The sequence below is a fragment of the Polistes fuscatus genome, unplaced genomic scaffold, assembly GCF_010416935.1.
Source record: "Polistes fuscatus isolate 324 unplaced genomic scaffold, CU_Pfus_HIC Scaffold17, whole genome shotgun sequence".
Lineage (NCBI taxonomy): Eukaryota > Metazoa > Arthropoda > Insecta > Hymenoptera > Vespidae > Polistes > Polistes fuscatus.
The window spans coordinates 1,092,805-1,118,333 of NW_025113075.1; the positions used below are offsets into that span (position 1 = coordinate 1,092,805).

Consider the following 25,529-nt stretch of genomic DNA (forward strand, 5'->3'; position numbering starts at 1 on the left):
AGAGAGAGAGAGAGAGAGAGGTAAGAATTTATTTTCTCAAATTAACCGAATATTTTATATAAAATGACGACGGAACATGGTAGAAATTATTCGGAGATCTAACTTAGTTAAAAACAAATCCAGCTCTCGAATAGTACGATTTAACATTAATTAATATTACAAAGTAGATTTTGCGTTTAAAAAAGAAAAGTAGATTATATAAACGATTGCACGTGACGCCAAATAAAAAGTAATCGAATTACGTATATATACTCAAAATATCCGGATAATAATTTTATCATTCGAATGAAACGTTGCTGACTTGTCGAACGGAAAGAAGAAAGAAAAAAAAAAGGTCTGACCGACACAAAAGTTTCCTATAAAAAAGGATTTCAATGGGGAAGGGAAAAAAATATGAATTTAAGGGGTAAGAATAGGTATAAAGAACGTTGCTGAAAATCGCGATGCGTGCAACATCGCAAGGATACTATCAGGGAGGATGTAGAATAGGTATTTCTCGCATAGGTAGGTAGAAAGGTAAGAAAAGAAGGAATGAAGGAATGAAGGAAGGAAGGCAGGAAGGAAGGAAGGATTTGATCGTAGTAAGGAAATCTCATTCCCTATATATATATATATATATATGCTATTTGGGATATCGATTTCTCTGTGTGACGGCCAGTATATTCTCGTCTCGTAACCACAATATCCATTCCTCCAAAGCTATTTTGAAAATGCACTAGCCCCATGGACCACCAAGAACGGAAACGGTACGACTCCGTGACGATCTATATTCGAAACCCGAAGAGAGGATATTGAACGATAGTAAAAATCAAGATCCTCGTCGTCGTTTGAACCGACTATGAACTTTCCTTTTATTATTCCCCTCCGTTTCGTTTCACCATTTCACCGCCACCACCACCACCACCAACCATCACCATCACCATTTTATGCGTATCTATATCTAACTTTCTTTACCTTTGTTATCTATATTTTCAGCACCGTTGTAATCATTTTTTTTTTTTTTTCAAATCGAACCAATTTTACGAACGTTATTTCAAGCAAAAAGTATTCGTACCTGAATTTGTTTGTATTTTTTTCGATGAAATATCGAATATACGACAAAGTTTGTTTTATCGCAAATTTATGTTTGAACATTTAATAGAATATTTCGACAAGTTTTAATACATTGTATGCATACACGCGCGTACAAACAAACACACAGGTACGAATATACTTGCGAAATCCTACGATTACTATACCCTTTTTCCGAACGATCGTACCTACCATTCCTGATATCTACATTTTTAATACTTTTCACGTTTGAATTCGTAAGCTATTCTAGTTCTTATCCTATCAGGATTGTTATTTATAATGAAAGGAAAGAGGAGTTAGGTCGAACCGATTATCTTTCCTTACACCTGTGATTCCCACCTGCAATACCTGACGATTAAACCTTCCGTTCGCTAAATGGTTTCAGTTCGACGTTGGGTAAAACCTGAGATATCGGCAATTACTGTCTACGTGTATGAGAAATAAAAGTTATTACTTTGTGTTTCCACGGTTTCAATGTGAAACGTCGAAATAAGAGAATAAACGGGAACGAAATGTACGATTTTCTTTTCTCCTCATTCTTATTTCGTTGTCGTCGGTTTGACAAATGGGGCTAGGTGAGAAAATAAAAATGCATTACGCAATGCAAAACTTAACAATTCTTTTTACCACCCCTTTTATCATTTATTTATTTCGATCTCTTTTTCCTATTTCTTTTCTTTTCTTATTAATTTCGTACATCTTGAATAAAAATATCTCGAATATATAAAATTAATATTTCAATAAAAATACAAAAAAAAATAAAATATCTTAAAGCGTATTTATTTCGAATATGTTATTCCGATTAATAAATAAAATAATAAAATAACAAAAATTTTTTCATTTTTTGTTGGCATACCTGCATATATAGTTCGATATCGATACAATTTATAAACGGGACACCTTTTTTCTTTTTTTGTTTTTTTTATATAATTCTGTGAAAACGAAACTGAACGAATGATCGATTGGTTTCTCTTCGGTGACCCAGTCTGCGAGGGCGTTTGCACGTACGTGCATACACACGTATACACGCAAACACCTACACTTATACTAAAGTCCTGAAAAATATTTCCAAGTAGGAATACGAGATGACGAAACAATTTCGTACTGCAAGGTTTTAATAATAATTTGAAAAATATTGAGAAACAATTACTTTCTCATTTCTACGATACTCTGCACGAAGGAAATAATTAAATGTACGAGGATTTAATAGTAACGAGAAAAGACGTTGTTAAAAGTTTATGCAAAATATTTCGATGTTTTGAAAAAAAAATAATTATATATGCTGCTATTGTAATTACAGTAACGCGAATTAATTTTGAGAATAAATTTTTTTAGGATAATCAAGAAAATTCAAATTTTAACATTACAAAATTATTCAATAAAAATTCATTTTTGCGATTATTTATTTATATTCATATGATCTATATCGAAGTAATTATTCTAAATATAAAAATAAAATAAAAATCACACGATAAATATTCTAACACATTTTCATATTCCTTAATTCCCGTAGAACAAAATTATTTTCGTCATCAATTTTTATCAAAGATGTTGCATTTTTTGGTTCTGTCAATAACGAATAGAACCTCGTGATTTAGACGTAGAAAGACGTTTAAAAGCCTAGGGCTAGTGAAAAAGGGATTATGACTACGAAGGTGAGTGCGAGAAGTTAAATTTCGTTTAACACGCGTGCGGTCCGACCGAGGAGAACAAACGCAAATACGATTTAACCGAAAAGCTTACGCTTTTGTTTATCCTCTAGGACGCAGTTTCGACACGAGAGCGAAGAAGGGCTATTGCGGAAACGTATTCAACCAAAAGTCTCCTCTCTCTCTCTCTCTCTCTTCGAGTTTACTTGGAAACAAGCCACGAGAGTCGTATCGTTGGTAAATCCAGCTATTTGCAGTATCCTTTACAAATTGTATAATCCTGAGTAACCAATGATGAGTCGTCATGGTCCATCGTTAAAAAACAGATGAACTATGTATGGTACGAAGCACACATATCCACGTATCCACATATGCACGTATATGTCACTCGCAACGCTACACGCATTGCATTAATATGCGTATCACTTGGGATAAGAAAAAAACACACACACACACACGCGCGTATCGCGAAATAAACGTTACGTTTTTATTACCGATGTTACGTGTCTCGTAGTTCGAACAAGACTAACAATAAATACGAAAAATAACTGCGCAGTGTACTCGAAGTAAACCGAACTCGCACGAAGGTCAAGGTGTTTACAAGCACGACGACGATATTGTTAATAAAATAAAGACGATTATACCGGAATGGCTGAAGAGTGAGAGGTGGTACACGTAAAGGGAATAAGACAATGGTCTCCCTCTCCTCCCCCCTCCCCCATCTATTAAAATTTTCTCCGTGAATATTTTCTCTCTAACAACTTGGTATTCTCTTGGTTAAACAAATTTGCTTAAATAAAGTCTAGAAATAGTAGGAGATTAGTCTCGATTAGTATTAAATATACACGCTTTTGGTTATCCCATCTACCTTAGTGTTTACATGATCCTTTATGCGTTTCTAAATTTGCACAAGAACCGAAATGCAAATATTAGAAACGTACCCAAGCCACCACCTAGCCATACGTATGCATGATGTATATGAAAGAGAGGATGATAAAATAAGAACGTACTCGGTTAACAACGTAAGAACAATTCATAATACACATCGTGAAAAGAAGACAATTAATGAAAAGTAAAAAAAGAAAAAAGATATAAGGTTGGGGGACAAATATTTTCGTATTATCCGAATAGAAGAGTTGTAAGATTTTGAAATTTGGTTTATTCCGTATTATATATTATATTAAAATATTATTTAAATACACGTGCGTGTAATCATGTGCACAATGCATTTATCTTACACTAGGTAGGGGTTGTTGACGGTGATCTCCATAGAATTCAACGTGTTAATAGGATTAATTGGTTTTATATTTTTGATATGTAATTAGAAATATGAAGAATTTTATTCGTGAAAAAATCATCGAGAAGCAAATTGCGATTACTCGGGAGAAACCTTTTGCTTTTGCTGGGATGGGAGAGTTGGGGGTGAAGTTTTCTAGAAATAAGGTATAAGAAGATATCTCTCTCTCCTCTCTTTCTTTATTTCTTTCTATCTTTCGTTCGGAGAAGAGATAACGATGGTTGGTAACGGAAAAGATGGTTGAAATAACCTCGTGGTATTTTCTTTCGATTCTACTGCGAACGAAGTGAAGAAATCGGCAAGGTCCAAACGAGATCACCTGAATCGACGAAATTCTTCCGATAAGGTGGTATCGAACGAAACCCGTGGACTCGTTGATTTTCCACGAAACTCGTTAGAAATCGAACCCGAGAGTAAAAACATCGTCTTTTCGTGCCACGGATGAGATAACCCCTGACTCTCATATTTATACTTTATTTAAATATTAAAAATCAAAATATAAAATAAAAAGAGAGAAAACTTCTTGGGAATTTAAAAATAAATTCGTACGATTATTATATACTTATTTATGAATTATTATGTTAAATATATTCAAGAATTAACTAGTGAGAAGTATTTATATATAATTTTAATGATATGCGGTAAGGAAAAAAAAGAAAGAAAAGAAAAAAAATGAATTGGTATTAACGAAAGTAAGGAAAAATAAGTATGTAATAAACGTGAGTCAGTTAAAATGATTGGTTTTATTTGGAAAATTGTCCTAACTTCGCAGACGCGAAAGGATATTCATCATCGGACTACTATCCGCGATACCTCGACGTTAATTTAATTTAGTTTACAACGACCCAAAGAGACAGTAATGCGTGTAATTTCTCTATCTTTCTTTTTCTCGTCACCTGCTATACATATATCTATACGTACACCCACACATACGTACTTATAATACGAACGCGTGAAAAAGTTATCGTTAATTACGAAACATTCTATCGTCATACATAATTGGAAGTTCCACGGTAATTAGCAAGATAATCCAACACACGTTCCTTTGTCAAATTTAATAACTTTCGCCATTATGACACGCGTGCTTATTATTTCTCAACAGTGATTTGCTAACGGATAAAAAAGGTAAATAAGAGGGAAGAGGAGAGAAAAATAAACGAAGAATGAAAAGGGAAGGGTGGGTAGAAAAGAAAAGAAAAGAAAAGAAAATAAATTAAAATGGTAATCTTCATCGACGTGTACGAGAGAAGTTTTTACCTTACCCAAACGAAAATAGAAAGAGAGAGAAAAAAAAAAAGAGAGCAAGAGAAGTGTATTTATGACGTCACGGATACGCAGCAAGGAACGAAGGAACCAATTAAAAGTTCGCGGCCAATGGAGCCAATTATCTACATCGGTGCGAATATAATACACCCGCGGAATCTACCTCGAACCTCGAAAATTGTATTCGTTCGAAAATGCGAAAATCGTTTGGTTTTTGTTTAAAGAACGAACGAACGAACGAACGAACGTACGAGGGAAAGACAACTACAATGACCGTGTCGTGGAAATTTTAGACAATAATAAATTAATTATTATTTTTTTAAAATATTACATTCTTTTCCATTGACAATTATAATAAATTATATTTAAAATAATCAAGCATAGAGAGAAAATAACTCACGAAAAAATATATATTTTCTACGATACTGCGTATTACCCCCTCGATATACTGAAATTCTTTTAACTAAACATTTTCGATTAATATATTATTTTCATGAGAAATCACGTGACATTTACCGAGAACACCCCCCCCCACCTCCCCACCCTTTGCGGTATCCCATGAAACTTACAATAAAGTATGTTTTTTTTTCCTTTCTTTTTTTTTACTTGTATTTCCGTGATATAGGATGGAATAGAAAAATAAGCTTCATTTCGTTTCCGTTCCGCACGATTACTCGAATGGAAACGTTCCCGACGACTTAGGGGGGTTGGTTGCTGACGTTCAGAGGATGGTTGCCATGGAATGGAATAGACGAAGGGCTCGGGGGGAAAAAGGGTAGATGATACTTTTGACAGATTCACGTAATACTCTATAGGATCAAGGAAGATTTGGAAAGGGGGATGGGTAGGGGGGAGGGATAGGGGGAGGGACAGCACGCTTCTATCGTCCGCCTTTTCTTCGTCCAACAACGACGACGACAACGACAACGACGACGACGACGAGAACGTAGACGAAACTCAAGAAAACTTTGCGAATAAACTTTCCACACGCGGAGATAACGCGTGAAAAGAAAAGAACCTAAGGGAAAAGAAGGAAAGGAAAGAAAAGGAAAGGAAAGTAGATATACCTAGACACTGCGCTAGGCTACGTAGTAGGACTTGGTATCATCTTGACGTAAAATATGGATTATTCCGGATATTTGCATTTGGAAAATAAGCCAAAGAGTTTGTTCGGATCTCTGTGGGGGGGGACGGGGAACCGGGTTGCAGAAGGTAAGGTAAAAGTTCGTAAAACTTCTTGTACTCGTTGACGTCGAGTTCGAGTTTCATGCGCTAGCCCTTTTCACGGTTTTCCTTCCTTATTCTTTTATTCTTATTTTTCTTCTTCTTTTTCTTTTTCTTATTCTTTTCTTTAATAATTATTGAATCGTTTCCCCTAGAATATATTCTCGTAACGAAATTATGTTACAATAATTATACGCGTAATAAGATTTAATCATAAAATGATATAAACTCGTCGTTAAATTTATGATGAAATTACGAAAAACATTAGAAACAAATTTGCGTCTAAATCAATATATATATATTGTACATTAATATTACGTTGACATTAATAATAAATTTCGGTATACTTCAACGATCATCATGTTTCCAGATCGTGCATGGATTGACGTTTTCCCCTTCCCCTCCTGCCTACCCCTTAACAATATACTGCATGAAATCGCATGAAATTTATATCGCAAAGCATATTGCAGAACTGGCTGAAACGATACGTAGCGCGAGCAAGCGTTTATTTCACGTCGGGAACCACGAAAATAATCGTTATTACCAGCGACAAGCGTGAGCAACGATGACGAGATTGCATTACTCTACCCCGACGCGCCCGTTTAGCTGCGTTTTCGGCTTTCTCTGCTACCCCACCCCCCGCACACCCCCTACCCATCTCTCCACCTCCCTATATCCTATCCCTTTTGCATACCCTTCCCTTTCCCCCTCCATTTTCCACAGTTTCCACAAACCCGTTCCTCGCACCCCCCTTTCTAACCATTTCCAACCTTCTCCCTACCCCCCTCCGTCAAACTCCCCCTCTTCTCCCTCGTCACTATCGTTCACTACTAACGCCCTCGAAATTGACGCCTGCGGCTTAAAGGTTCCTTCCAACTATATAGATAATCTATCGTTTCGAATCACTTTATATATCAGTAGGAAGATATTCGAATTTTACTGTTGTAGAAAATAGATACAGTTACTATCAAAAATATTTTCCTTACGTTTTTGTATGAACGATTGATATCGTATTGTTATATTTTTTTCAAATTACGTTTATAGCTCGTGTCTGGTAAATATATTTAATCTATTTCACAAAAGTTTTATTTGTAAATTTATAACGAATATTATTAAGTATAAAACAGTGTACAGTTATGTGATAAGGTATAATAAAAATCGAAAGAGTTCAATTATAGTAGAAATTATTCTGAGTCTTTGTGCAATTTATTAAATTGCTCGAAAAATTGCTAATTTCAAGAAGATCTCTTTACGAACAATTCAAATGTGAAATAATAAAATTGATCATACGCTAATGTTCATAGAAATATTTTTGCGAGTCACTGTACGTGTATATAAAGATTCTTTATTCGGTGATACTGTGATAGACGTGAAAACTAGGTTGAATGGTAACGCTTTCGAAAGCTCGATCACATTCTTTTTCTTTTTCTTCTTCTTCTTTTTCTTTTTCTTTTTCTTTTTTCTTTCTTTTTTTTCTTTTTTTTCTTTTTTTTTCTACTTGATGGAAGAATTCTTCCCTGTTTGGCAGATACTTCAGTGGCATAGCGAGCATTACTAGTACGACACAAAGCAACATACTTTATACACTTTACAGACGTCTGTGATAAATTCTTAAGAGTAGTCGAATAGAAAAATAAAAATAGATTTTTAGAAAGAAAGTTTTTCACGAATAGACGACAGGCGCTTGCTTCGATGACTGGAAAAAGTCTACACTACTTGCCTGACTTCCTTTATTTATTCTCTCCCATTTCTATTTTATTTCTATTCGTTGTTTCTTTTCTCGTTTATCACGAAAAAGAAGAAGAATAAAAGATATTCGTTCATTAGAAATAAATGGAAAAAGAATTTCTATAAGATTGAAAATAATTAAACGAAATGATTTAATGCGTTATCGTAAATCTTTTTCGTATTATGAAAATAATGAAAAATAATGATAGTTTATATCATTCCCATAAATGTTAACACGTTATATCAAACGATCGATGAACTATTTGTCCAGGAGTAAGCTTTGATTTAACTTGAAATTTCCAAAACGTTTACATATATACATACATACATATCTATACGAAATATTGACTTTTCGGCATTTCGATATCGAGAATAAATCGTTATTACATCAAATAATATTATTTGTAATTCGATTACGTGACGGCGAATTTCCTAGTTCAAACTGCTGAACCGACCAACCAGACCAAACCGACGACCGTTGGCTTTTCCATGAAAGTTCCGGCAATTTATTCTGACGTCGCTGAAATATAGATTAATTTTAGCACGTACTTTCCTATCTGTTATGATGAATTAAACTATGACGGTGATGTTGGAAAATTAGGAAAATCTAATTTATTCATTATCGAAAATAAAAAAGAAAAAAAGAAATAAAAAAAAGAAATCCGAACCGTTCCATCCAAGTCTCGTGAAAAATAAAGGGAATAAAGAATAAATCTGTTTGACCTTGATCGTAAAAATCATTTCTCCGTCGACGCTTGCAAAGTTTGTCTCCAGTCAAAAAACGAAAAAAAAAATGAAAAACAAAGAAAAAAGACATATATATATTTATCGTCTCTCGTCGACGTGTTTCCCATAAATTTATTCCTCGTTTTCTCTATTCCATGTGTTCGACACACGGGAATATCCAGGATTATATTCTTTTCCCAAGCGAGTCGACGATAGGTTCGTAAAAAAGAAAGAAAAACGGTTGTGAACACTTCTTGTACGAGGAACACACACACACACACACACGAATTCTTTTATATATCTCTCTAACACAATCCTAACTTCGATGACCAATTCACCTTTTCGTTACTCTAATATATATCGAATAACTTGGGATAGGTTTTACACAAAGTATTTTACCAAAAAGCAAAATTACATTTAAAATAAAGAAAACTCTATCGTAAGTATAATTTTGAAGATCAGGATTTTCGAATTTGTTCATTGAAATTTTCTCGTATATGTTTATAGTATATTAACGTTACACGTTTTATTGATTCTATTATCTACTTCTCGACTTATATAATAATAATAATAATAATAATGTTATGTTATCTGAAAATGTGAATTACTGTGTTTTATTATTAATATTATCAATAATTATGATTATTATATATAAATATATAATATATGTAATGTGTGAAACACTAGGAATACCGCAGCATACTAATTGCTGTATTAACTGAATCATACATTTTATTGATCTCATTATTATATTTAGAAACCAACATATAATATTGCTATTATTATATGATAATAATAATAACAACACTAATAGTAATAACAATAATAATAATAATTATTATTCTACGAAAGTAAAGCATCGAAATATCACAATAGTGATTAACCTGATATTATAATTGACCAAAAATGAAATCGGTTTTATAAATTGAAAGGGGTGTATATAGGGAAAGAAATTGACAAAAAAAAGCAGGAATAAAAATAAAAAATCAAAAAGAAAGAAAGGAAAGGAAGAAAGAAAGAAAGAAAGAAAGGAAGAACTGTAATCGGCTTTATGTCATCGTGTTAAAACAGAGCGTAGTATCTATCAGAGTACCGAAAACGAGGACAGGTATCGGGGATTGGAAATATTTTTCTTTCCTCGACAACGTCCATCGTTTGCGGGACGAGGTGGATGGAAGTTTCGAGGGGTGGGGTAGAGTGTTGGAAGTATTCTCCCAGGGAAACGACAAAAAAAGAAGAAAAAAAAAAAAGAAAAAAGAAGAAGAAGAAGAAGGAAGGGAAAAAAAAGAAAAAAGAAAAATAGAATATTGGCGAAGCAAGAGTGTAGAGAGAGAGAGAGAGAGAGAGAGAGAGCGGAAAAACGAGATGCTGGGATGCGGATGGCTTGAAAAAAAATAGAAGAAAAAAAAAAGGCAGAAGAATGAAAATGTTAGGGGTGGTAAAACGAACGTCTTCGTTCGCCAACGTAGAGAACCGCTTCGTGCGAAAATGAAAAAGTCACGAGGCCGGAAGGTAAGGGGGTGCACATCTAAATACATGGACGTAGTTATATGCAAAAATGAGAACGAAAAGAAACATAAGAAGAAAAAGAAGACAACGGGCTCGAATAGAAGTAAAAGAAGTAGAATAAGAAGAATAAGAAGAAGAAGAAGAAGAAGAATAAGAAGAAGAAGAAGAAGAAAACTCGTTAGATCTTTTCTAACCATAATTTCATTTTACAAAATTTCATGACGTATTTATTACTTCAAGTATGCAATAATATCGAGTATTTGACTATAATTGACGACACTTCTGTTATATCAGTTGTAGAAATGAATTCGATGTTTCGATATTAAAATTATTCTTTACTCTCTGATTTGAATGCATATAATCAATCGTTCGTTAATTTATTAGCTACGTAAACGATTAAGAAACATTATATAACAGGTATTTTTATTAACGGACAAATCAACTTCGATTGCATCGAATGCAATCATTTGTTTTTTAAAATCAATTTCTCATTTCTCAAAACTCAAGTAGAAATATCAAACTTTAATCCGTCAATATGCAAAGGGTAAATCAATCGAATTATTTCGTTAATCTCATGAAAAAATGTACGTTAATGAAATAACGATGCGCAAAGGAAAGGAAAAAAAATTGCAAATGATAAAAGATGTAATTGCAATGTATTAACGGTGCAAAAAACAACGTTCACCCTTGGCGTTGAAAGAGAGAAAAAGGAAATGCACGGAGTGTTTCGACTATCTTGTTGTCTGTATTGAAGCATGCATCGTACAGTTAAACCTCGCAGTAACACGATATCGATATCAATAGGAGAGATCGGTGGTGAAACCGTTTGACATTCGATACTGCCTATTTATGTATCGACGAGGGAGGAAAATCAAGAGAGAAAGAGAGAGAGAGAGAGAGAAATAGAATGGGGGATGGATAAGGGGGTAGTTTGGAACGCGTTACAAGTTACATATATTTTCTAACGATTAACGTGTTATGTAGAAACGTCGATTTTCAACATGTATGAGTAACCGTACACACATAAACGTACGTACGTTCGTACGCACACGCACTCGTACACACACGTGCGTATATTATCCTATGACGTGCACCTGTGACGCGAAGGGTGTAAGGGTGAAAGGGCGAATAGGGGCAAGCTCCCGACTGTTACACTCCGAGAGAACATGGACGAGCGACCTGTGACTGGAATACGGCACGTGACGAAAATACACGCCAGAATTTAACTAAAATTAACTAAAGTTGCTTGCACCCTGCAATGCATCGTATCGTCCAGTGACAAAAGAAAAAAAAAGAAAAATAAACGATAGAAAGATCGGTGGGAGAGATTCGTGAGAAAGTATACACGCGCGCGTGAATAAATATATTATACACATGGCGTTGAATTGTCGGAAGTGTTCGGATTCTCACATATTACTTACTACTGTGTGTACGAATGGGTTTAATGGTTTAACCGCATTGGTCAGTACTTGTTCAAATATTACCATTTTATTTAACGCTTTATTTATCGAGAGTTTACGTTTAAATATTTGCACTGGTATCTGGTCGAATAATTGGTCTTGAAAAAAAAAAATATATATATATATATATATATTATATTTAATTTAAAATTAACATTCTCTCTCGATAAAGAAAAATCAATAATAATATCGAATCGGGTAAAATTTGAAATTGAAAATGAGAATTTATGGTACGTTTAGTGTTGAATAATACGAAATTCAATAAAATATAAAATATTACAGCAGCTTTAGGATTTTGTATGGGATATGAAAGGAAAGAGAATCTCGGTTATTTCAATGAGCATATCGATAAAGTTGAGTACCCATTGTATCTTGAATTTCGAGATTACTCTTTCTCTCTCCCTCTTTCAATTCTGCGTTTTCTTCTCATGCGAAGTACGTGAATCTCACGGTGCAGGAAAACGATGAAAAGGGATTTCACGAGATGGCGGAAGGAGAGGACACGGAACGATTAATATCGTAAAATAGGTCAAAACGGTCGAATAATCTGGAAGAAACAATTCTCATGGATCCTTTCCTCTGACGTCCATCTTATCAGACTACTCGAAAATACAGCTGCTAGTACGAGAAAGAAAGAGAGAGAGAGAGAGGAGTAAACCACAGCAGCAGCTATTTTTGACTGCAAATACACCGGCTGCATTGTTTGACCAACAACCTAAGTACATGCATTCCAAACATTTACATACACGTACTCTATAATATATTATCACGTTTACGATTATATACTGGGCGAGTTATTTAAAACAGGTCATCCGAATAATAACGAGACTTGTTTGATTTTTAACCTGCCATAATCTCGCGTTACGTGCAACGTATTTACTACGTTACACCTTACGTTTGTTATTTTTTATTAAAAATACAAATTACAATAAGGAATTAAAATAGACCGCGAGTAAATTTTGCCTGAAACATTTTGTTTTTAATCGATCATAGTAATCGAGTTATATTAGGTTGTCCCATAAGTACGGGTGATTCGTTTTAAATAACTCACCCGATATATGTGTATGTACTGCAACGAAACCTACATATTATACCTGAGTTTACTTATATCCAACGAATAAAGGAAACCTTTCATCCGTCGAAACAAGCATTATCGTACGAATATATACATGCACATGTACAGTTCTATTTACACATAAAACATATCGTTGCCTTCCTCAGCATTTTGCCAATGTGCTCAACGAGCGAAAGACGGATGCATTTCTACGAATCAACAGATAACACAATACGATTATGTTACTCCGACGTAAATATTCTCTAGCTAGCAATTTTTGTATTTTCATGGTCACGATAAGGATTTAAACAAAAATAAAAAAACTTGATAATTTCTCTTATACGCTATTTTTACAATACAATACAATTTTCTTTGTACCTTAATTAATTTTGATTCGCGTTGATTTGAAATAGATTTGGTAGGCATATTATTGAATCGTCCCTGTCATGTTGATCCAAAAGAGACTAGGTGGTGTTTCTAGGATTTTGGTAAAAAGGTAAAAGAAAATGACGCGACAAACGACGTTCTTTTCATCCATTGTGAGACAGACGACGTATCTCTCGATTCAAGGATTACCGGAATAGGATGCACCAGGTGTCTACCTTTTTCGAAACTGCGACGGCGTCGTTTTCGAAGATGGAACATACTACTCGTCTTCCGTTTCCTCCTCAATGCACAAGCCGTGTTCCACGAAGCGTCCTCGTTTGATCAGCATCGGCCTTTTGTACATACGACTGAGAGAGCAACAGAAAGATAAGAACGAGAGAGAAAGAAATAGAGAGAAGGAAGGGTTTAGGTGGTGGTACAAAAGAAAAGTTCTTCTATTTGCCTTCCTCACTTCATTCCTATTTTCTCTGTCTATTCCTCAACCCTCTCTCATCCTGCATCATTCTTCCCTTTTCTCGTTGTCTGCTGTCGAACGTACGTCGGAAATAAAGGGACTCCGGTACCAGGAAAACCTCAATCGGGAAACACCGATGTTACGTCGCGAATATCGAAAAATTCCAAATGGGTTAACCCTAGGGATTTCATGACGTTCGACTTTCTTTCTTAAATCTCTTTCGACAAATATTTATTATTTCATTAACTATTCTTTAACAATCATTTCCTAATTTACAACATTAAATATATATTTTTTTCGAATTTAAAATAAGTAAAACAATCGGATAAAAATATCTAATATGAATCGTACGTATAAAAACGCGTTTGTGAAAAAGTAAAAACAAAATTATAAATAAAGTATAAAATAATATATATATATTAAGTTCTAACGTTATTTTATCGCGTTAATGTTCTTACGTGGATCGATAATTATTACGAGATTTAATAATTCATCATATCGTTAAACGATTTTCATTATTCTCGCCAATCGCATAACACCGATCGTATAACTGTATTTAAAATTTAGAAAATGATACTTTGGTGACTCGCGAATTAATAATATATTCAATATCTCGTTGGTTTCTGTCCCGAGTAACGTATCGAGAATCACGGGAAAAACGTTTTATCCTTTGAGGATAAAAGCAGCATTGCCATGTACCGAGGACGTTTGAATTGGAAAAAGATGGAAGATACCTTTGAATTGATCGAATGGATATATGCGATTCGCCAGCTTGCCGATATTTTAACGATCATTCGTGCGTCTTTCGATCTTCTCTCTCTCTCTCACTTGCGTACACACACAAATTTCCTACTCCTACGGTTATTCTCACGGATAGACGGTTATATTCAAGATAGAGAGGATAAGAGATTGCGTTGAGGCAAAATCCAGCGCGTAAAGTTGCAGACGTCTACTAAGGACGCCTTACTTTCTCTCTTGGACTAAGGAAGACGAGAGAGAGAAAGAGAGAGAGAGAGAGAGAGGGGGGGTTGCTAGTATAAGGTATAAGATGCGCAGGATCATTGCCAAGATGAACAGGCTCCTTTAGATTTATTCCTCGCTTCCATTCAGACATGATCGTTTATATTCCTGGAAATAGGATCTGGCATGGGATCCCATCTCAAGTTGTACTTTTCAAATACCCTTTCACCTTATGCCGCCTCGGCTGCCACAATCTTGGAAATACGCAAGAGAAACCGATGAAGGTTTCTACTTGTCGCATACGAGAGATATCAAGAATGAAAAGGATACATTCACGCGTACAAAATATTCTACTTGTTATACGCACAAGGGTTCAGTATTATACTTCTAACTCTAATGAAAATTTGAGAAATACCTTTAGTTCTATACGAAATTTCGTCTAGGATAAGTTAAGGGATAGTTAGGGAGATTCGGTGTCTTTATTAATTGGATTTCATTATTTTCTTTGATTTTCTTTGCTAATAAATACAATTTTAACGAAGATGTATACAGGATTGCGTTAAATTGGTTACAGAAACAAATTATAACTTTGTCTAATTCGCAAATAAAACTAAATTGTAGAATATCATTTGATATTGTTAAACAAGCATTATTATAACAATGATTCCAGAACTGCATAGTCAGTAATTTTAAACAACAATTGTATTTGTATCTTAAACACGAATCCTAATAAATATTATTATCTAATTTTACATTTATCTATTATATATCAATCCTTATCAAAAAAAAAAAGTATTAGTATTTAATCAAAATTTATCAATAGAAATCTGAAATATGTCTAAACGTGATCATCTAGAAAAAAGAAAAAAAAAAAAAGAAGAATATATCAAATTCACGATTTCAATCTGAAATCTCTATTATTGCTTGACGTTGGGGGTTGAGACATTTTATCTCGCATATATATGATGCCGATGTCAAATCGTTTGGCAAAAGGATCCCTTATTTCTCGGCCATCTCGTGGAAGGATAGAACACAAAAGGACGAATTCAACAGAGATATGCATACGGCGGTCATGTGGCATGAGACGAAAAGGCTCCCATGGGTCTTTATTATCATCTCTCAACGTTAGGTACCTTGTTCAAGACTAGAGAAGAGAAGAGAAGAGAAGAGAAGAGAAGAGTAGAGTAGAGTAGAGTAGAGAAGTGAATCACACACACACACACATACACAAGAGAGAGAGAGAGAGAGAGTCAGTGTCGGATATATCGCAACCCTCGACATATACCCACCTGCAACTAGGCGTACAACACGTGTATACGACTTGCATAACGTGCGATTTCTATGGGAATGCAGCCAGGCGCAGGGCCGCGTTTGCATGCGAAAGATAACCCTGGATGCCCTGGCATCACCACCACGTTCCAACCCCAATCCTCTCTTCATCCCCCTCTTTCTCTCTACTCCGCTTGGTATCTCCCTCTCTCTCCCACGATTTCTAGCAACTACCCTTAGCGAAGCACACACACCGCGCGTTGGTAAACCCATCGGCATCACGACGCCTCTCAATGTCCAGCGGTGCTTTTCCTCCCTCCAAATCTTCTCTCTCCCTCTCTCTCTTTCTGTCTGTCTGTCTGTCTGTCCGTCTGTCATCCCTACGGAGTCTCGGCACACACCTACACTTCTCGTTCCCGAGAATTCTCTTGAGAACCGTTCGGACTCGTCGCTCCAAGAGATACACGAATTACTTGCCAGCAAAAATACCCACCCACCGATTTAGTCATTCCATCTCTCTTTCTCTCTCTTTCTCTCTCTCTCTTGCGCTCATTTAAAAGTTTACTTTTAAAATTTACATTATCTTATACGAAGGAAGAGAAGAAACACGAGGGAATGAAACTGGGAATCCCCTTTGCAACTAAGGAAACATATAAACATCTTCCGAAATGACTATTGCGGTTTTCCATTGAAGAAAACAACTACGAAAAAAGAACTTTGCTATAGTGTTTTTATCTTGATAGTTCCTCTTTATACGCTTCCACTAACGTCAGCATGGCTCCTAGTTTTGTTTGTTTCAGTATGTGATCTTCCGAAAATTGCACTTTAGCTCGAGGAAGCGTGTAACAACATTATTCTAGATACTCGTCCTTCTCGTTCTCTCGCGAGAGACGAACCCCGACCAATCCTCCCTCTTTGCTTGCCCCCCTCCCCCCCCCCCGCACCCACCTTCGTCATCCTATCAACCAACTGGTAAAACACTGACAACGCGAAACTTTGTTGATGCCACAGCTGAAGTACGTTTTAAACTCGCTTCTTCTCTCATATTCTTGGCTTCTTCTTATTCCTATCTTCTTTTTCTTCCCTTTTTCTATCTTTTTCTCTTTTACACGTGCACACACACACACACATACATATACACACTGTAAACTCAACACAGAAGGAGATTAATTTTTTAGTTATTTGGAAATAGGAGAGAAATTTCAAAATACAAAATCAAATGCAACGACCTGGACGTTTGCTTTTAGTGCGACACCCGAGGTGCCACAGTTTGTTTGTTCCGACTACAGCAACGACTACAGCGACGACAACTACGACGACAACGACAACGACATCCTCGCGATACCTGTGAATTAAACAATTAACCACGTTACCGAGATAGTCGTCTCATTTTCTAAACGAATCCTGTGCAGTGGTCGCGTTAATCGAATCGGTCCCTTCGTGTAAATGTATATATGTATATGTGTATGCATGTGCACGTGCATGCGTGGGTGTCTGGAAAATCCTACGTGTCTCTTATCGCGAATTTCTATGTTTAACGCTTAACGAAAATGCATCTCTCCAAGTGGTTCTTTATATTTCGTTGAATTTGATTCAACCCCTTCGCAATTGTTTTTACAAAATGTAACATTTCGTATCAATTTATTTATTTTATTACGACTTTTTTTTATTTTTTATCTTTCCCATGTATTTCGGTGCTCTACTTTAATTAAGAATTACGAGTCAGTATTATATTTTTGTTTAGCTCACATTAAAAGCTCTCCACGCGTCAGAGATATAAATAATATATAATAAATAAATTCAGAGAGCAAAAGTGGTACTACTTCTCATAGAAATCTTGGAGAAAAGCTTTTTCAGTTTTACCCAAGAATAGGGATGAAAATGCAAGAGGGGTGGGGGGGAAAGTACAGACGAAGAATATCAAGGTAAGAGAGTGGGGCCAACGTTGTGCGTCTAAATGGACATCATCAACAACGGTGTTGATACCAGTTGTCTTACGTGGTGGCCATAAACTCGAGACAAATGGCGTTTAAGAGTTAAGGGTTCGTCGGGAAAAAATAAAGAAACAAAAAAAAAAAAAGAAAAAAAAGAGATAGAAGAAAAATGGAATCAGTTTTGCGTGATGGAAAGTTGCAGCAGCAGCAATGGCATCGAACGAAATGATAAAGAAAAATAAATAAAATAAATTCTCTTCTAACGAGGAAAGAAAAGAAACAACGACAAAAATATGTGTATCCTATGTTTGAATTTATCTCTCTGTGTGTGTGTGTGTGTGTATAAAAAAGAAAAATAAAAAAAAATGAATGAGAAAAGAAAACAGTCGGAAGTGGAAACCCTGTTGGATGATAGAAGAGAAAAGAGTATTCCAGTTTCGTACGTGTTCGTTTTGCTTTACTCACATCCGCGCGTACGAATTCAGAGGGTTCTACACATTCGGGTACACGTACGACATCACCATTAACATTTTTACGAGATCACGTAACCCTCTGTTGGTAGGACTTAGCGGTTTCTTCAACGTACAATACACTACCTGAGAGATTTAATAGAGAACCTACCGGGGATACTAATTTCCTGATAGGTATATACCAACTTTTTTAAGAGATCTAAATTTGAAATAAAAAATAATTATATAAAATGTATGCCAGTGTACGAGTATCCTTCGAATGATCCTTAAATGAAAGTAGGAGTATATGGAAAGTAAGAAAACGAATTTTTTCTCTACATGTTTCTTATTCCCAAGACTTCTAAAATTGTTTTGTTCTTCATTCGTGTCTGAATTCCATCCAAATGCACGTACTATTCCTCTCTGTTATTATTTTATTCCCCCATTGCATGGTTAAAAAGAAAGAGACAGAAGTTAGGGTTTAAAAAAAGGTGGTAAATGACTCTACTAGATGTCACGATGGCAACCGAGATGTTGATCGGTCTTGTGCACATCTTTATCTTCTTGGATCTTAGAAAAGGAGGATAAAGTTAGCAGCAGTATGCTGATACATCAACCGTGCACGCCAGGTGTACGGTATGACCTAACGAAAACGGAGCAACGACCCTTTTTCTTCGTCCCTTCTTTTCTTACTTTTCCTTCCTTTCTTCCTTCCTTCCTTCCTTACTTTTTCGCTCAATTTTTTTTCCTTCCGCGCTAACTTTTCTTCGAAAAAAACTACAGTTTGAGAGCTTTCTCCATTATCGGTATTTTCCAAAGATATCGAATTTTAATAGCCTAATTTAATGGGTTACTTTTATCCATCCTAAATTTTGCAATCAATAAAATTCATTATACTTCCTATGTTTAAATTATATAATACAAAAAATCCTGAATTTTGATTCGTTTACTCTTAACAAATTGTTTCCTAAAGATCTGATATTATTTTTTAAATAGTTCAAATTGCAATGTGGATTGTTTTCGATGCGCACGACCTGATTATAATATTTACAATTAATCGAGTACAGTTTGGTGGGAAAACCTTTTAACGGGTTAACCTTATGCTCGTTCAATTTGAAACAAAAAAAAGAAAGGAACATTTGCTCTATCAGATATTTGTGAATTTTTTGGTTAATTAATTTTAATCGGTTTACTCATTTAAATGATTATAACTAAAAGTCACGAATACTAATTTGTCTCTTTCTTAATGGAATTTTTATTTGGCCAAAAATCAAAGCTCATTAACATCAACATTTAAATCCATTATATTCGACTCGATCGATTAAAGATAAAAATCATGAAAAATCCCGCTTATTAAATCAACTATCAAAAACACGAACAATCGTTATCTGATAATGAGAAACAGAAAAAACGCATTTTCAATGGGCAACCTAAAATTTAAATCGCAAGGAATAAGAATAACGGATAAAATACTTGTTACGATATCTGACGTGATTAAGGGAAAAGAAATATGACAGAAAAAGAAGTAAAAGAGGAAAAAAAGAAAAAAGCAGCAGAGTAAAAACTTACTTAGACGGAAAGTAAAGCTTGTATCGTGTAATATAAGTCATCGAACTGCTCGCATAATCTCTGCGTTAAAAGAACACTTTCTGTGCTTTTTTTCCCCTTTACTTTTTTTCCACCCTACTTAAAACGACACGCGCCGAGTTGACCTTTCGATTAACGAGAACAACGTTTTATTTTCTCTCCGACACGGCACGAACTAGTAATTAGGTAGTAACTGTCTATATATAAATTCGTAAACCTTTTAAACGATTGTGACAGCATACTCGCTAATGTCGTAAAAAGTTATTCGATAATACCGTTTCCTTCTCTACTTGAAATTATACAACCAATTGGCAAAATACTTCTTACGAGTCTCCTTTGGTATATTTCTTTCATTTCTTTCATACGAAATTAAAAAAAAAACAATCTAATTAAAGTATTACAATATTTATATTTTATTATTTTATTTGAACATATATATATATCAAAATGATTTTGAATTTTTCATTTGAATGCAACATTGTTAATACCGAGATGAAAGAACAAATTTAAATGACTTTTAAATTGCTTCATTAACTCGTGAAACATACTCTTCTAACTGTTTTACTTTTTTTTTTATACACACGCAACTAATAAGAATCAGAAGTTTTTATTGACTCGCTCTGTATATAAAGAGGAAAAGAAAGCAAAATAAAAGAAATTGAACTAACGAGCAGAACGAGGAGGAATGAAAAGAAGGAAGAGGGTAAAAAAAAAAATGGTCTCTCTAATTTCACTTAACGAACTATGATTTTTGAAAGCAGGGCAAGTTAACTGTTTATACGCTATAACGTAGATCTGGCAATGTGCCCAGAGGAATTCCTGTGGCAGCGGTTTGCCACTTTGGAAGAGCAACTGGATGAACTAGACTAAATGAGTACGGTGTGTATCAAGGAAAAGTTCGTTATCGCCATCTGACAATATAATAATCTTCGAAAGTGGTCGTTAGTAGCATATGGTTATACGATTTGTTGGCATTAGCCAAAATCAAATTAGATTCGTAATAATTAGAGTAAATGAAATCCTTCTGGATTGCTGTTAATACGCGTTTCATTTGATAATCTTCTCAAATGATTTAACGTTTATTTACTTATCCCTTTAGTATTGTTACACCTCTACGACAAATTACAATCAACCATGTTCTACTTAAATTATGTCAATTAGATTTATGTATTTAAATATTACGTATGTAAATAAAAAACCGTATATAAATTAACAAAATTACTGAATTATTCGTAAATTGCGATAAGAATTCATTTAATAATCCTATTAAAAAAACAACATATATTTAATAATTAAATAATAATACCGGGTAAATCTTTAATTAAATTTCTAATATCAATAAATTGAAATAATGAAATTAAATAAATTGATTTCATGGAAGATTTTTAAAGACACGGGTGGTACAATTTAGCTGATTCTTATTTGTTGAGATGGTTACCGTAATATATCGTATAAAGCATGGAAGAAACGGTAAATTGTGGGAGGGAACCTAGAGGAAAAAGTAAACAGGAAACCATAGTAAAAGAGAGGAAAAGAAAGAGAGGTAAGGGATGGAAAATATGGTAGGTGAAGTAAAGCTAGCAGAATTTCTTTTGACTATACCGCAGGCAATGCATTTTACTGTATAAATATACGTATACAACCATAGTTGTTCGTGTTTTACCTCTAAACCATATGTTCGACCACTATCGTCCGTAAAATTTTATTAAATAAATACCTTAGACTCTTAGGCGAATAGTAGAAGGGTACGTTAATAGGAAATAAACGGACTATCCTTTGTCTGTCGGCACCTCAAAGAGCTTGAAAATGCCACCCTCCCCCCATCCTTCCCCCACCCCTTCCTTCAACTCCTTAACCAGCCAGTTTCGTGGCTCCTTTCTATCTTTTCTTTTGTTATCATCCATCCTTCTTTGTTGTTCTTTGCTTATCTATCGTTTACATCTATCGTATTCCTTCGATAAAAAAGAAAATAAGATGAAACTATCGAAAACAGAATGTATAAGGGGATGGTGGTAAGGTAGAAGATGGTGGTTGCTTTTATAAACGTCGATAAAGGAAAAGAAAATTCTTTCTCGATTAATACGACAATTACGAGAATAGAGGATGTTAGAAATAAAATAGAAAACAATTTATTTGCCGATAAATAGTATATACGGGGCGAGTCGTTATTAATGCCAAACGAATCAATTTTTTTCTAGTCGAGAAAATGATATTATAAATGTTCACTTTTCTAAAGTTCTTACGATGGCGGAATAAAAAAATTCCTAATCGAATTTCTTCTTTAATGGAAACGTCAAGGTCATTTTATGGTCAATTCTGAATTTTGTTAATGGATCGATGAATTATACAACACACGCACACACACACACACGCGCATACACATATTATAAGTATAATACTTTTATACTTACTTCGACTGGAATAAAATGTACGAGTGGTAGTAGAGTACTCGAGGAAATATTTGTCGGAGGAAGGAAATTTATCTCTAAGCTTAAATCATTTCCACAGTAATAGGTTCACGTCCGGTATACTTTCCCGTACCACACATAGAAACGCGATAATGACGATCGATATATTTGCGCGTGAGGGGTGCACTGTATACAAACCGTTAAAAACACGCTGGACGGATAAATGATATCAAGGCGTTTGATGCATGCCGACGTTCCTCCCATGTACCTACACACGTTTTACGAGTTACGACCGATGTATTTTTCAAATATTTTCTCTTAATTTTACATGCCAACCCTAAACGTCCAAGATTCCCAAATTCGATCGATACTTTGCCAGAAATATTTCTATCATAATTATTTTTCTTTTTTTTTTTCATTTTACATTAAAAATATCACGCGAAAAAGTTCCACGAATGCCATACATAAAATAAATAACTCCAATTAGCGTAATTTTAAGCAATCATTTCAAACGATATAACCATTCTAGAAAACTTCAATAGCTATTGATTAGTATCATCATTCCATTCAGTTTTCGTTCGCTCGTATTGGCCAATCGTTGATTGATGTTACCAATCCTACAATAATAGAGAAAGTAATAGCCAAACGAATTTTTAAAGTGAACGACATAGAACCGAAGAATCTCGCGAACGTTCTTTTGTTCATTTCGGACAACAACACGTTTTCCCCCTTCTTCTTATTCTTCTTCTTCTTCTTCTTCTTATCCCAAAGCTCGTTCCATTTCATCGTTCGGAAAAAAGGCTAAAAGATTTTATACGCTTGGTGTATACGTGAACATACCAATACCCTGAAAGATCCGTAACTGGAATTTGTCCATTTCATTTACCACAAGATATTTTCGTTGGATCGCGAAGAAGCAGTATACACCCCCTCAACCCCTGTCCCCCCCTTCTCTCTCTCTCTCTCTCTCTCTCGTACAAAACGGAAGTTATATTGCATTTATTGCGAAATAAAGTTGGTTCCTCTGCCTCTTCGCTACTACCTCAAACTCCCACGACCACGAACTCAAGTGAACCCAACCCAACCCCCCATCTAAACTACCCCTTCCAACCCACCTAGCCCGTTCTTTCCTCTTCTCCACCACCTTCTCCGCGACAAAATGTTTCCATCGTCGCAGTCGATACGTGGACGTAGACGTAAAAGTAGGAAAAGGTGAAAGCAACTTTCCTTCTATCCAGTTTTCCTTCCATTCCAGGTCTTTCCGTTATACCTCCTATTCCCGTGGGGAGGTGGAAGAGAGAGAGAGAGAGAGAGAGAGAGAGAGAGGAAAGGAACCAGGTGGAGGACGACGAGCAGGTAGGGGTGGAAGAGGAAGAGGGTTGTGGGGGTTGGTAGAGAAAGACTCGACCGGAGACAGGGGTGAACGTCTCTCCACCCGACCATCTGGGATGACCAATGTATGACCATTGTGAAAATGTTCATTGTGCGCCGCAAGACCGAGGAAACGAAAGAGGTTCGACCGGCTTCGTGGAGTTTCTAACGAATTGCTAAACCGGAAACTGTCTCCTACCCTCCAGGCGATTTGCCCGAGATCTTCGCTAAATAGGAACTCTACCGTCCCTGCACCATTCTTTCCACCTTCACCTTACTCAACCCCTTCTGATCCCGTCCTCTTCCTCTTCCTTTTCCGCGATCCTTTTTTTTCCCCCTTTTATTATTTCCTTTTTTTACTTTTCTTTCCTTTCCATTTTTTTCTTTCTCTCTTGCTTGCTCGGTTGCTTGCTTGGTTGCTTGGTTGGTTGCTTGCTTTCTTGCTTTCACCGTCTAAATTCCTACCACTCTTTCTTCTTTTACTTATCCCAACTATTTTTGAATTCTAAAGATTTCTTTTTATTTCTTTTTCTTTCCCCCCCTCTCTCTCTCTGTTCGTCTATTAATACATTTTCGCTTCTAATGTTTCTTTAGATATTAAATTGAACAGGAAGAAAGTTATCGCGATATTCGCACGACCGATACAACGTGTTCAACGTTTGAGAATTGGTGATCATTCAAATGATGATTTAATAGAACATTTATTTTTACGTTAACAAATTGATATTGTTGGAAAGAAATTTATAAATTAATTATACAATTTAAAAATTCAATTTTAACTAATTATATATATTTCTAAACTATGTTATAATACTTTATATGAAATACATATATATATCTGGCGTCGTTAACAAATGAAATGATTTGAAATTCTTCTTTAACAGAGCCAACAGAACGTTATATTCCCTTAACGCCTAATCACTTATCTATGTTACCCTTACCAACCCTTTTCTCATCCCTTTTTATCCTTTTCATAGTAGCAGAGGTACTTCCGCATCCTCCGAACTGGATAGTAAAGTGCTTAGGAAAGTTTCAAAGAAGGAAATATAAGTTCGTTGTTTCTGAGGAAGACCTGGAAGAGGAGGATAAAGAGGGGTTGAAGGGATGTAAAGAAGGGGATGAAAAGGAAGATGCCGCATGGCGCTTAGAAAACTAGGAAAGTGGACGATGGTGCAAATTGAAAGTTCCTATGTAGATCCTCCCATCTTTACCATCCACATCAACCCTTCTTCCTTACCCCTTTTTTCCCACCCTTAACCTTTCTTTTTCATGTTATATAAGATAGTAGTACTCGACCCGAAAAAAGGGATAAAATTCATGCAATCTCAGAAAAATACTTTACTTTCACAGAGAGACAGACATAACTTCAAAGTTTCTACATTTTGTCTGCTTAGGATGTTTCTTCTTCTTTTTTTTTCTTCTTCTTCTTATATCTCATCTTCGTTCTCAATCTTAAAAGAAGACAAAAAGTAAAATGGAAGGAAGGAATAATAATAGTAATAGCATCGAGTTTAGATAGTTGCAGTTGAAAGTATTCGTATATCTAGTTATTTAGTTAGAATTTTTTAAAAAGAGTCTCCCTCTCGTAATTTAATGAAAAAGTTGGAAGATAATCAGAAATCGTATGCTTGAGGGAAAAATATCAGAAAGAGAGTAAGAGAGATAGAGAGTTTCTTGGAGTTATAGGAATGATGGTAGTAGTGGTGGTAGTAGTAGTAGTAGTAGTAGA

At 35.2% G+C, this 25,529-nt stretch overlaps 1 protein-coding gene across 6 annotated transcripts in view; it reads left to right on the plus strand.

Moving 5' to 3' along the window:
• The window catches only part of LOC122515038 (zeta-sarcoglycan-like), a 186,302-nt gene that overhangs the window by 124,844 nt on the left and 35,929 nt on the right, over window positions 1–25,529 (plus strand). The window lies entirely within an intron of this gene.